Here is a 14,670-nt window from a genome sequence, read left to right as displayed (position 1 = left end):
TTTTTTTTCCTCCTCTAATCTGCTCTCTGTGCTACGGTACTACATACAAACTACATACTACGTATGTATGTAACTATGCATAAGAAGTAAAACATAAACAAAGCAAAACATTTCACGGCCAGTGTATTGCCTCTAATTCCAATTCGAAGTCAAATCAAAATCACACCAGCAAAAGTTATGCCATAAATGAGCGTACAAACTTAAAAATTAAGAATGTACAGAAATTGCTGCCGGTGAAAAAACAAAACAACTTACGAACGTGTACGAATATATGTATGTAGGAACCAAAGCGAATAAGAAAACAAGCGTAAATAAAATTAAAAAAAGGTGAAAAACAAAAATAAAAGCGTAAAAAATGTTTCAAGCGGCAAAGCCTAGTAACGCAACGAAAGCAGCAGCAACAGCAGCACTAAACTTACAAAAAGAAGAAAAATACTAGAAATAAAGCATTTCAGTGAAAAAAAAGACCAAAAAACGACAAAAAGCGGAAAAAAAGTCGAAAACGTTCACAACGTGACTGCTGACCGGTTTCTTTATCCATTTTGTTGTGTTTTTGTAAGTGCTTTGATGTGCATTGCTATTGCTTTTGTTGCTACATGCACTGCTGTTACTATTTTGATGGCCCTGTAGTGTTAGTGTTGATTGCTTATTTTCCCCGTTGCTCTTTCATTTTGTTTGTGCTTGAGAATTTTAGCTGTTTTGACTTTGCCTGTTGGTTTTCGCGGAGTTTTTTTTGCACTTTGCTTGAGTTTCTAATTTTTTTGTTAGTTGCTAATTTGTGTTTTGTTTTGCTTTGCTATTAGCAATGATTTTGAACCAGAAAAGTAGTGTAAACTAAAAATTTAATCCCATTTAAATAAAGAAGAAAATTTATTTTATTAAAAAATAAATATTAATATTAAATAATAAAATAAAATACATCAAAATAAAATAAAATAAAAATAAATAAAATGAAATGAAATGAAATAAAATAAAATAAAATAAAATAAAACAAAATACAATAAAATAAAATAAAATAAAATAAAATAAAATAAAATAAAATAAAATAAAATAAAATAAAATAAAATAAAATAAAATAAAATAAAATAAAATAAAATAAAATAAAATAAAATAAAATAAAATAAAATAAAATAAAATAAAATAAAATAAAATAAAAAAAAATAAAAAAAAATAAAAAAATAAAAAAAAATAAAAAAAAGATATACATACATAAAAACTTAATTCCATTTAAATAAAACAGAAGAAAGAAAACAAAATAAAAAATCTAAAGAAAATCTTGCAAATAATTAGAAATAGAATAAAAAATATAAATGAAAAATTCCAATAATTAATATAGGAGTTTAAGGAAAAACTTTTAAAATAAATAAAAAAATAAAATTAAATAGTGTAAACTAAAAACTTAGTCCTATTTAAATAAAGAAGAAAAAAAATTAATAAAATAAGAAAAAGCTTTCAAATATTTAAGAGATGAAGGAAAAAATAAAATCTTAATTCTATTTAAATAAAGAAGAAGAAAAAATAAATTAAAATAAAAAACATGAAAAAGATTTGCAAATAATTAGGAGATGAAGGAAAATCTTGTAAATTAAATTAAAAAAAATTAAATCGTGAAAATTGAAAACCTAATTCCATTTAAATTAAGAAAAAAAAAATAAAATATATAAATAAAAAATTGCAAATAGGAGATGAGGAAAAAACTTATAAAATAAAAAACTAAAAAAAAACAAATATAATCTAATATAATATTAAATATGTACGTACATAGTAAAAAACATGAAATTATTAATTAAATGCGAATTAATATATAAACTCATCGAAAAAAAAAATATTCAAAATCAAACCAAAAAAAAATTCACATCAAAAAGTTCACATCAGAAATTGGCTTTATAAATGCATCCTGCTTTCTATTACTCGTAAACATAATTTGAGTGCACAATTTTTTCCAACCTAAACTCTTTGAAAGAAATAAATATTTTTTTAAATCAAAGTTGAAAGAAGTTCACATCAAAAATTGACTTTATAAATTTAACCTGCATTCTATTTAGTTATACGGAACGTAATTTAAGTTCTGTGATTTTTGAGTGCACAATTTTTTTTTTTAAACTAAACTCTTCGAAAAGAAATAAACACCTTTTTAATCAAAGTTCAGCTGAAAAATTTAATGCCAAAAATTGGCTTTATAAATTAACCCTGCATTCTATTTAGTTCTACTGAACATAATTTAAGTGTTGTGTAATTTTTGAGTGCACAATTTTTTTTTCAACCTAAACTTTTCGAAAAAAATATAAATATTTGTTTTAAATTAAAGTTAAAAAAAATCAACACTTCAAAAATTGGCCTCATAAATGCACCCTGATTTCTATTTAATTCTATTAAACATAATTTGGGTGCTGTGATTTTTCAGTGCACAAATTTTTTTTCAACCTAAACTCTTCGAAAAAAAATAAACATCTTTTTAATCAAAGTTGAAAAAGTTCACCTCAATAATTTAATGTCAAAAATTGGCTTTATAAATGCATCCTGCATTCTATTTAGTTATACGGAACGTAATTTAGGTTCTGTGATTTTTGAGTGCACAATTTTTTTTCAACCTAAACTCTTGGAAAAAAAAAACTTTTTCAAAAACTTACCTTATAAATGCATCGTGCATTCCATTTAAATCTATTAAACACAATTTGAATGTTATGGTTTATGAGTGCTCAATTTTTTTTCCAACTTTAACCCTAAACAATTTTCTTAGATCGGTCAGAGCTGGCAAAGAAAGTGATTTTTTAGCTCACTTTACTGTCGAAATTTTCAACTTTGCTCTGTGAACACAAAATATAAAAACGGGTGATTAAATTTTTTTTTACATTTTTCGACAATCAATTTCGAACAGCAGACGTCCATAATTAGTCTACAATCACCGGAAAGCAAATTAGTCCAGAAAGTTGCTTTTAACTTGCTTGCATTGCGGAAGCAACATTTTTTTTGCCGAAAAGTGCTGCCAAACCATTTAAAATTGGCATGGAATTTTAATGACATGTCGAAAATATTTCTACTGGACTTTTTGCTGTATTTGTATTTAAATATTTCTGCTGGAGTTTTGCTTTTGTATTTAAATACTCTGCTTTTATGTATTTTTAAATATGATTTATTCTTATTTGGGCAATAATGTTTATATACTCGCGTTGCCACATCTTCTTTTCTCACCCAGGCGCTGACTTTCTGGACGATCAGTTAATGCTTTAAATTTTATGTTTCTTGTTTAATAGCAAATTATTGCTTTTCATGGCAAATTTCATGGCCTTTCAAAAATTACTGCATGAAATTCCCCCTTTCGCAGTGTGAAAAGCCCAAAAGCAGTCTCAGAAATGCAATTTTTAAGTTAGTTTAGAGAATAAAAATTTACTCTCCAAAAGCGCCTTACACGCATACTGTTATTGTTTTTGTAATTACTTACACTTTCCAAAACTACTTAGTTTGAGAGACCTGGCACTTTGCTTCTCACGTACGACGACTATTTTAGTGCCCATGGAATTTGACTTATTTGAAAGGAACTTCCAGAGGAAAAATTCTGCACTAAGAACTCAGAATACTGAATCTCGGGTTTTCCACAAGTTGTTTTTGTAAATATTTTGTGCAAAATTAAAAATAAAAAATAAATAATTGGCGCGTTCACTTCTGTTAGGTGTTTGGCCGAGCTCCTTCTCCTATTTGCGGTATGCATCTTGATGTTGTTCCACTAAAGGAGGGACCTACAGTTTTAAGCAGACTCCGAACGGCAAATGGTTTTTTATGGCAGAAATACAGGGAGTTTTAGGGTGTAAAAAATTTGTTATGCTGTTTTAATTGCTTTTAAATAATTAGTTTTCGTAGTTTTATTTCATGAGCTCAAATTCAATTTTTGTGTTTATTTATTTATCAGCAACGCTTGGCTGTGCCTGATCGACTAGGCAAAGTAGGAAAAAGACAATAGTGAAGTATTTCCAAGTTTTCTCTATATTCCATTTTTCGTTCATTGCAAGTCTCGCATTTTTTGACGAAATCTCGGTTTAACTCACAGCCCAACTTTTTTAATGGTTTTTTTACTAAAGGGTGGTTAAATTTCAAGGGCCGATGTTGAATGTGAACCACTCCTAAACGTCAACGACACCGTTTTTCTTTGGGGTTATTTGAAAGAAAAGGTGTACGTCGATAAGCCAGCAACAATTCAAGAGCTAAAGGATGAGATAATTCGGCACATTAACGGCATAGAACCTCAATTATGCCTCAGCGTCATTGAAAATTTGGACCATCAGATGGAGGTGTGCCGCCGAGGCCGCGGCGGCCCTTTGGCCAATATTTTGTTCCATACTTAATTGAGCCATACCAATATTATCATAATAAAGAGAAATGACAATAATTTCCTAAAAAAATTGTATTTTATTCAAAATCAACACCGGCCCTTGAAGCTTAACCATCTTTTATAAAGAAAATCTTGAATTTTTTTGTATAATACAGTTTCTCCTTTCCCAAAATAGTTTATTGAGGCTTCGAAAACATTATGAATCTGTAAGATTTATATACATAAATGAAATAACATCAAAAATCGAACACGAAAACTGAAGTTCTAGCAAAAAAAAAAATAATAATAATAATAAAACACCAACGGAATCAAGCAACACAACTCCCATTCAGTATAATTTAAAGCAAATATAAATATTAAATAAATATCTGTATGGACAAGCAAAATAAGCGTAAAAATTATGCGCTGGACGCTGTTGATCTGAAGCGGAGTGCAGTTGATCTGAAAATTTTCCAATTTTCATGAATGATAAAATAACCAAATCAGTGTTAGTATAAATACAAAAGTAAAATTTAAGTGAAAATAAAACGTCTAAAGTGGCTTTTAAAAGCAATCGTGAAAATTTTGCCACATTGTGATATCCAGCAGTAACTCAACATGAGCGGCTATATTAAACAACCGCCAATTACACCCAGCAGCAGCACCTCTTCGCTGTCAAGCCTACGTACGAAGAGAGCCAACAACACACAGCAGCCAATGGCAGCAGCAATAGCAGCAGAATGCAAGACTGCAGTATGTCGCCTATTTTCACTTACAACAAGTCTGCTGCTGTTGTTGCTTAGCCTCAGCATATTACACATTCCACAAAGTTGTGCCTTCAATCTGGAGAATCGTTTGCCGATTGTCAAATATGGACCACACGCGAACTCATACTTTGGCTATTCGATCGCAACGCATACGGTGGGCGAATACAATTGGCCGAATAATACTAAATGGTGAGTGGTAATGAGAGAAAATTGAAATGATGTAGATATAATAATTTTATTGTGGTATTGAATGGAAGGAAAGTAGACGATTAGTATTAGTGTATACGATATATGCGATATTTATAAAAAAATGTTGGCATAAAAAAACAAAAAAATAAATAAAAAATAAAACAAAGTAAAATTAAAAAAAAAATAATAAAAGAAAAAACAAAAAAAAAAAAATAAAAAAAAAATAAAAAAAAAAAAAATAATAAAAAAAAAATATAAAAAAAAAATATTAATAAAACAAATTAAAAAAAAAAATAAATAAAAAATAAAATAAAATTAAAAAAATAATAAAAAGAAAATTAAAAACAAAAATTAAAAACAAAAAAATTAAAAAAAACAAAATGAAAAAAAAAAATAAAATAAAAAAAAAATTAAAATAAAAAAAGTAAGATAAGCTAAATACTTACTTACTTGTAAATGTACTGTAGCCATATTCTCTAGCATCGACCTGTGCTCGGAATTTAACTCTAAGCTAAAATATACAGCACGGGCGTAGAGTTTTGGTGTTCACTAAACGATGCACAAAGGAGGTAAAAATGTATACCAAATGCTGCCAAAGCACTCTTTACATCTAAAGTTAAACGAGATTTAAGTTTAATTAATATGATGCCTCGGTAAGCTGAATATCTCAGGCCAGAGCAATCAGCTACGTATCCTATGGCTTACAAGGCACATAGGAATTACTGCGAACAAAATGGCATATAAATTACGGAGGAAAGGGGAGGGGATTTGTAAAGTCTAAGCCATTTTGTGGGCCTAGGAAAGAGTAACTTCTCCTCCCATATTCAGAATGTAGAGAAAAAGATCCTACTGTGAAAATCTACCGGATTTATAGCAATCAAAATCAATTATAGCCAGCTTTAACCGAAAACCGATTTAAAGATTGTATGTAATTAAATAAGAATACTTTTAGAATCATCACGGGGATTCTAACAGGGCATTGTACATAGATTAATTCATCATTCTTCACTTTGGCTAACCTCAGGCAGAAGCCGAGCTTAAATTCCTGCTTTTCGAATTCCTCCAGGGACTCGTTACTAATCAGCAGCAGAACGACAAAACTGTGTTGCTGAGGTTCCTCTACCTTGATGACAGATCAGTCATCCATCGCAAGCTCAGGGTTTTGCAATTTAAGACACTGGACAATTTCCGAACCGTCCAGCTTCATTTTCGGCAATCAAATTCGAGCTCGTGGTCGTTTTGGAATCTCTGAAGCAGGGATGAGCTTTAGCGAAAGATCCTTCCAGGTATTGCTAAACGTAGCAAGGCTCTTCTCGAGAAACTCTTTCGAAAACAGGTCGGCGAATTTTATGACCCGACAACCTCGACCCGGCCTTAGCTGTCGCACTGTTCGAACGGTTCTCAGCTGCCTAAGATGAGAAGTTTTTGCTCTCCTAGGCTTCGCGCTCACTCACGTCCTGAGAACGGATGCGTTTAGTTGAGCTCTGTGCCGATCGTTTAGACTGTTGTTGTGGCTGGGTGTGATCTCGGCATCGTACTCCTTCGTGGCCTCGTACTGAGCGCCTTACCGGCTTGTTCATTTTTGACAATCTTTGCCAGAATGAACTTGGCTCTCAGGTAAAGCGTCTTGAGAGGGCACTGGATAATTTTTTATTTTTCGTTTTGGTAACCTCCACCGGGCATCCTTGCCAGGGGTTTGCCTCGGTAGCCTTAGCAGAAGCCGCCTTGGCAATCTTTTGAGTGGCCACCTTGACTACCTTACCAGAGTTCGTCTTGGAGGCTTTACTGAAGTCGGCTTGGTTTGGGAAAACGAGTGCTGTGACGTGCACCGTTCGACGTACATGGCTCGATGATTTGGCTGGAGGCTAGCAGATCGTCCTCAGTGAGCTTAGTGCCTAGTACCTTGTTTTGTTTTTTTGTATGCCTATTTTATTTCTTTATTTCTTCCATCTCTTTTTGGTATCACGAGTAGGCACGGAATGGGATGGTCCGCCACGCGTGACTAGTCTTTTTTTTCCAGGACGACGCCCGTGAAGAGGGAACTCTCATGAGTACTCCTATACCGGCATAGCAGTATGCACGACTTGTAGCCACACAGCTACACCTATGTTCTAAACACCTCTCCACTATCTACCACTCTCCCCGCGGAACTGTCCAAAAAGGAATTACCTCACGGGGCTGGTTAGCTCATAGGCTGCTAGTTATTTCGTTTGCGAACCTCCGCGCGTCTTAGATCATTAGATATTTTGCATGCACGCAGATTCGCTTCCAGTTATCGCTCGATTTTAGCATAAAATCTATAACAATTTCTTTGTTTAATAAACCAAAACTTTCGGGAGCATAGCGTGGGAATTGGAACAAGACGTGATCAGCGTTTTCTTCTCTATCCGTGTAGATTGGGCAGTTTGGGGAACTGTCATGGCCGAATCCATGGAGGTATTTTCGAAATACTCCGTGCCCTGAAAGAAATTGGGTTAGGTGGAAGTTTGTTTCACCCATGGTTCCTTTCTAACCACGTCGTAAGAATGGGTATTAGCCCATGCGTCTTGCCAGTGGGCAATCGAACGACGCCTTTCTTCTTCTGCAATAGTTTTACGACTTCTGTTCAGATAGCCTTATAAACACACCTTGCATTCCTTTCGCCAAAATGTCTACGGGAACTAGTCCTGCTATAACGAAGGAAGCATCGTCCGAAATTGTATGGAAGCCGCAGATAGTTCGCAAAGCGCTTAGCTGATAGACGGCTGCCAGTTTTTTTGTGAAGCTATTTAAGTTCAATGCATCAGTCCGGATCGGTGCGGCATACAAACGAACCGAGCTGACTACTCTGCTATATATGATAGTAAAAGATTAGCTGTGGCTAGGTCCGCCATTGTTTGGCTTGATTCGCGACAGACAGGATTGCACACTCGATGCCTTCTTCACAGCGTATTCCAAGTGCGTTTTGAAGTTTAAATGGCTATCAACCATCACTCCTAGGTATTTAATAGCTGGTTTTGAGCTAATGGTTACAGACCCAACATTTACATTTATAGTTTCTACTATTTCTACTTTTTCTTAATTTTGATCTTTCACCGAGATTCGAACCGACGTTCTCTCTCTGAATTCCGAATGGTAGACACGCACCAACCCATTCGGCTACGGCGGCCGCCAGCTAATTCCAGTTTCATAGACCTTAGCCAAGTCTTGATCTTGCTTACTGATTAGTGTGACTAGTCTGTCCGCCTACGCTCGCTTGCCAGTGAGTTTGTGAGAGAGAGGAGGCAGATGCCATCGGCGAAGTCTAGGTTGTCAAGATGTCTGGTGAAACTCCATACATACGATGGCTCTTTTCTGCCGGGTTAATTGGCTAATGACGTCGTCTAGAACGATGGCGAAGGGACGCGGCGAATGGGGACAATCTTGCCTTACGCCTGCGTTGGTGGGGAAGTGGTCGCTGATGTTGCCGTTGTGAAGCACTGCCACTTCGCAGTTCTCATAAACAGCTCTGATGATGTGGATTATCTTAGCGGAAACTACCGCGTATCTAAATTAATTCCACACTTACTTCCTTCACTTTTTGATATTTTGCACTTAAGCTCCGCGTCTGGCCATGAAATGCCGATTCTCAAGCAGCTGATTTTAGTTTGCCAAGCTTGCCACCGCAGCGTTTCGTTACTTGGTGCTTTCGTTGGATTTACAAAAATAAAATATACGTACAGGGTTTGATTGAAAAGTAATGAGCCTTATTTTTTTAAGCAGTTTTATTAAACTTTTTGACTTATACAACCATAATAATATTCTTCAAAATAGGACCCTTGAGCGTCAATACACCGCTGGTAGCGGTCCTTCCACTGCAGGAAACATTTTTTAAACTCATCCGCCGGAATCGCGTTCAATTCGGCTGTCACAGTTTTTTGGATCGCCTCGATGGAGTCAAAACGCCTCCCGGCGACGCGGTTTTTCAGTCGAAGGAGCACTTCTTTGTAAAATGCCGCGTTTACAGTGCTTCCTGGAGGTACAAACTCCTTGTGGACGATGCCTCGAGAGTCGAAAAAGATGATCAGCTGCATTTTCACCACTGCAAAATCCTAACACACTTTTAAAACAGCTTTCACGCGCGGAGCGATGTTGACTGCACCGCTGTTGCCAGCGAACTGGGACCGGTTTCTAGTGGAAGGGGAAGGTCCAACGATCATTTTCCCCCACCAGCCGATTCGGTTGATCGCTTGGCAGACGCTCCGCGCGGGAAGGCTCATTACTTTTCAATGAAACCCTGTAAAACTGCCAAGTAACGAAGCGATGAGCTCAGCGTGAAGACCCCTAATGAAATCTGAGATTTTTTATTTGTAACGTACGACCGCCATTAGCGATCATTCAGCATTTTTACTACACTTCTTGGAGGAACCACAAAACTCATTCAAACTAAAAATATTTTCATATTCGGCGCATAATTCTTTGATGAACATTTACCCATACCCAATAACCGGTTTGCCATAGCAAAATACCGCCAACACTCAGTCATACTTACGGACACAACTTCATTCAACATAAATTTTCTCGAACAATTCAATTCATTTATGCAAATGAAGAAGTAAACAACTGATAATTTCATTCAAAATTAATTTCAATGATGCAACAGCAGTTGCAGCTGAATAAATTCGTATGAATTCCCCAATTTTTAAATAAGCAGAAGCCGTGGAGCGAATTGTCTCCCCTGAAATACAAATATGCATTTGACTTTTACAGTTACGCACTCATACATACATAAATGCTTGTAAATATGAATGTGAAACAGCCGTCAGCCAGGCAAACAGCCAGTCATAAAATCAACAAATCGTTTTGAAATACGCCGTGCAAAAATGCAGATTTCAACGAAAATTTGCTGATTTTTCATTTTGTGATTCACCAAAAACAAGAGAAAAAAAAGAGAGAAAAAGGAGAAGTGCAACTGTGTGCCTTCTTCCATCGGCTCATCGGCTATTTTTCAAAAGAAATCCGCAATTAACACCGCAGAGTTGCATGCAAACATGTTTCAAATTTGAGCAAATGCACACACACACACACACATGCAAACACATGCACACTTAAGCCGCCAGAAGAGAAATAAATGAGTTGAATATGCATTGGAAGATTGTTTTTTGTTGCGAATCGCGTAAAGTGGGAAGCCGAATGAGGGACAAGAATAAGAATGATGAAATGTGTGCGTTATCTGCGGTCTGCTTAACAGCCGAAAATCATTTATTTGGCATAAAATCAAATAGTAAATTTGCGCAATATATTAGCGATACTTTAAGTGCTGAACAAACTGTAATGTGATCGTGCGAAAATCATCCCCTCTTAAGTGTACAAATACAAAAAATAAAGTTAAAAAAAATAGTAGTATTTAATATGGTACATTAAGGAGCACCCTTCAGTATTAAAGACAAAATTTGAAGTTCTTAAACTCTTCATCCAAACATTTGGTATCACTATGGATCAATTTCTGGGCTATGTGCGATCTACAGGGTCAACCAAGTCCAACCTAAGCGACATTTTAAAATTGTAGTTAATTTTTTTTTTATTTCCAAAAATCATTCTCCACGTAAGTTGCGCAGATTGCGTAAAGTGCAACAGTTTTCCAAACCGTGCAATGGCACAGGAACGAAAAAAAGATATTTTCTGCCTGGAAGCAAATGAGCTGTTCCATGTCAAGGGATTGAACATGACGTAAATTTTTCTGAAAATTGGTTTGTTTGTAGGCTTGTAAAAAGTAAAAATATACTGAAAAAATGTATTCAATGTTGAAAAACTTAGTATCGAGTTTTTTAAAGTCAAACGTCTTTGGTACTTTTTCAAGTTTTTAAAATCTTTTTTACCGAAATATTAATAAATAAAATATTATTTTAAAAATAAATTTTTTGGAAAAAATTAAAAATAAATTTTTTTGAAAATTTTTTTTAGTTCCAAATTTTTGGGAATTTTCCATCGGGTAGATAAATCAGCGATTCCATGCCAAGTAATCCAAGCATTGGACATGGTTGCCAAAATTGGCTAATTTGTAGACTTGCCAAAATAAAAAGTGCACTGAAACAATTTTGAAAATTATTTAATCATCTTGAGATTTATTCAGTGCTCAAAATGTTGAGTATCAAGTTTTTTAAGTTAAATATCTTTGGTACTTTTTCACGTTTTTATAATTTTGTTTGCTATTTGGAATAAACTATATTTTTAAAAATAGATTTTTGGAACAAAAAAATTGTCAAGATTTGTAATTTTCGAACTAAAAATTGTATTGTTTACGTTTTGAGATAAAATATATTTTTAAAAATAGATTTGTTGAAACAAAAAAAAATTTATTTTTTGGAAATAAAAATTGAAAAGATTTGTAAATTTTATAATTGTAAAAATTTTTAATTTTTGTAAAAAATTGTTTCTAAAAAACAATTAAAGTATATTTTTTAAAATAGATTTGTTGGAACAAGAAAAAATTTTACTTTTTGGAAATGAAAATTGTAAAAATTTTTAAATTTTAGAAACAATTGTATTTAATATAAAAAAAACTTAAGATATATTTTTAAAAATACATTTTTTGGAACAAAAAAAATTTTATTTTTTGGAACAAAATAATTTTATTTTTTCGAAAAAAATTATAAAAATTTTTAATTTTTGGAAAAAAATTTTATATAAAAAAAAAATTAAAATATTTTTTTAAAAAGAGATTTTTTGAGTAAAAAAATTTTATTTGCTTGGAGAGAATTGGACAAATTGGTAATTTTAGGGAAAAAACTGTATTTAAAAAAAGTCAAATTAAAATATACTTTGAAAGAGGGTATATTATATTAATGTTATAAAAATAAAATTTCTAAAAAATAGAAATATTTCTTGGGGAAAAAATTGTAAAAAATTATAATTTTTGGAAAAAAGTGTATTTATGCATTCGGTTTTTTTTTCAAATACAATTTTCTTCTTTTTTCAAAAATATATTTTATCCTAAATAGTTTTGTTTAAATACAATTTTTTGTTTTTCAAAGAACAAAATTTTTTTGTTCCAAAAACTCTTTTTTCGAAAATATGTTTTATCCTTAATAGTAAACATACATTTTATATATACAATTTTTTTTCAAAAAATTAGTAGAACTACAATTTTTTTCCAAAAAATTACAAAATTTTTACAAATCATTTTTTTTTGGCATACAATGTTTTTTGAAAAAATTACAATTTAAAAAAATACTTTTTAAAATAATCAATTTTTTTTGAAAAATTTAATTTAAATACAATTTTTTCAAAAAATTGTTTTTCGTAAATAACTATTTTTTTCAAAATTCTTGTGAACCCCTTTATTTGTTAAAAATTTTTGGGAATTTTTATTTTATTTTTTGTGGAAACACACCTTCAGATTAAAAAAAAAAATTTATAATTGCTGAAAATATGCTTACTAATCCCTGGAATACTCATAGTGGGATTCCCGTAACTTTTCGAGTTGAGACCAAAAAAAAAAAAAACAAAAACAATTAAAATTTTTTCGCAAAATAATGATTTTAAAAAGTATATTTTATCCTAAAAGGTCAATAAATATATATGGAAATGTGAAGAAAGGCGGAAGATGTTTGCCTTTAAAAAAATTGTTTACTAAGATATTCACCATGGAATAAATCTCAAAACTATTAAATTTTTTTAAAATATTTTTGAGCTTATTTAAAAAAAAAATGTTTATTAAAATTTTCACCACAGAATAAGTCTCAAAAATATTAAATTTTTTTTTAATATTTTTCAGCTTGCTTTAAAAAAATTTCTTATTAAAATTTCACCATAGAATAAATTTCAGAATTATTAAATTTTTTCAATTTGGTTTAGCTTACATAAACAAAAAAATGTCCTGCTAAAATTTTCGCCATAGAATAAATTTCAAAATTATTAGATGTTTTCAAATTTTTTTCAAGTTACTTCTTATTTTACTCAATCCTACAAATAAACTAATTTTTCAGAAACATTTAAGACGGTCTCTAATATACTTGGATCACCTGACATGGAATCGCACAAATGCGACCCTGTCTCAGCTGTTTATTTCTCAAAACATAGGGAACCCCCCTATTATTTGAATCTGATGAACTTCATCAGCAGCAGAAAACGGCTAATACAGCTCATTACTCATTGTTCAAAGTAATCAAATACTCAACCACTCCAACCCTTTTATTTTCGTCCTATCGTTTTTCCTTAACCTCTTTTTCCCTCTTGCAATGGTACCACAAAGGATGAACCACACTTCTTTCGTCCAAGTCTGGGCAACCATTACAACCTAACCTAACCCCCTATTATTTCAGGTCATCTAGATTCTTCTTCGAAAGCGTACATTTTTGATACATATTTTTGGAACTTTTGACAATTTGCTGGTAATTTACATGTTTTGGCCAGATTTGAGCATCGAACTCGTGGCCAAAATGTTGTAAAAATGTACCATTCATAGCAAATTCTAAATAAGTAGCATTGAAATACTTGAGAATTCCTCACTTAAAAAGTGCGAACTCATAACTTAACATGGAAAATAAAAAAATGTTATGTAATATTACCAAAAAATATAGCCGCAGGCTAATCACCTACCCTGTCAGAAATCAAACAGATTAACAAAATCAACGCAAGACAAGTCTAGTCGAGGTCCTATGCCCCCGAGAGGAGTGAACAAGGACAAAAAAAATTACCAAAAAAGCAACTGAATTTCTCACTTAAGTACCACCCTAGTACCTTCATCTTACGAAATCATGCATATTGCGAAAATAATGCATATCAAGCAAACAATTTTCTCCTCATTCCAAAACTGAAGCGAAAATATTTACCTACTCTTCAAAATATTTATTACTTTGCTTCCAAGTAATTTGAATCTGTTTTCCGTTTTTCCACGAATACTAAAAACTCTTGATAAGACTACGGGCATAGCGATAATCTAATAGTAAATAATTTCGTAACAAATTTCAAATAATTTTTATTAAAAAAAAAAAAATAAATGACTTATCTTGAAGGAAAATAAAGATTTTTATCAACTTTTTTTTCTTTAGCTGAGTTTTCGATGTTTGCTCGAGTGAGACATTGCTTGTTTAGGTTTCGCCTTGGAATGAATGGAAGTCATTCTTGTGTGTTCAATAGCAACTTTATCAGAGTTGGGTTTCATTGTAAGGAAAAAGTATAAAAAATAAACCGGAAATTAATGATTTTGCGATTATCTTTTATATATTAAATAAATAGAAAATAAAAAAGAAATAATACGAAAATAATAAAAAAATAAGAAAGAAATTATACAATAATAATAATAAAATAATATTGTAGTAATAAAGTGAATAATATATTAATAATAAATATAGTAAATCTAAACGTACAGTGGGGCACTTAAGTGAATACTATTGTAAAAAAAAATACTCTAAAATACTAGGAAAAAAACTATTTATTCGTAATTCG

General features: G+C 32.0%; 1 protein-coding gene across 1 annotated transcript in view; it reads right to left on the bottom strand.

Moving 5' to 3' along the window:
• LOC129237933 (mpv17-like protein) overlaps positions 1 to 14,076 on the bottom strand; it is a 55,567-nt gene extending 41,491 nt beyond the window's left edge. The window contains exon 1 of the mRNA XM_054872934.1: positions 14,059 to 14,076. The gene's annotated coding sequence lies outside the window, so the exon portion shown is untranslated. The remainder of the gene's footprint in view (positions 1 to 14,058) is intronic.
• Positions 14,077 to 14,670: the final 594 nt, after the last annotated feature.

Source organism: Anastrepha obliqua, chromosome 2 (genome assembly GCF_027943255.1).
Source record: "Anastrepha obliqua isolate idAnaObli1 chromosome 2, idAnaObli1_1.0, whole genome shotgun sequence".
Taxonomy (NCBI): domain Eukaryota; kingdom Metazoa; phylum Arthropoda; class Insecta; order Diptera; family Tephritidae; genus Anastrepha; species Anastrepha obliqua.
The sequence above is the reverse complement of the archived record's forward strand: the minus strand, read 5'-3'. Positions and strand labels throughout refer to the sequence as shown.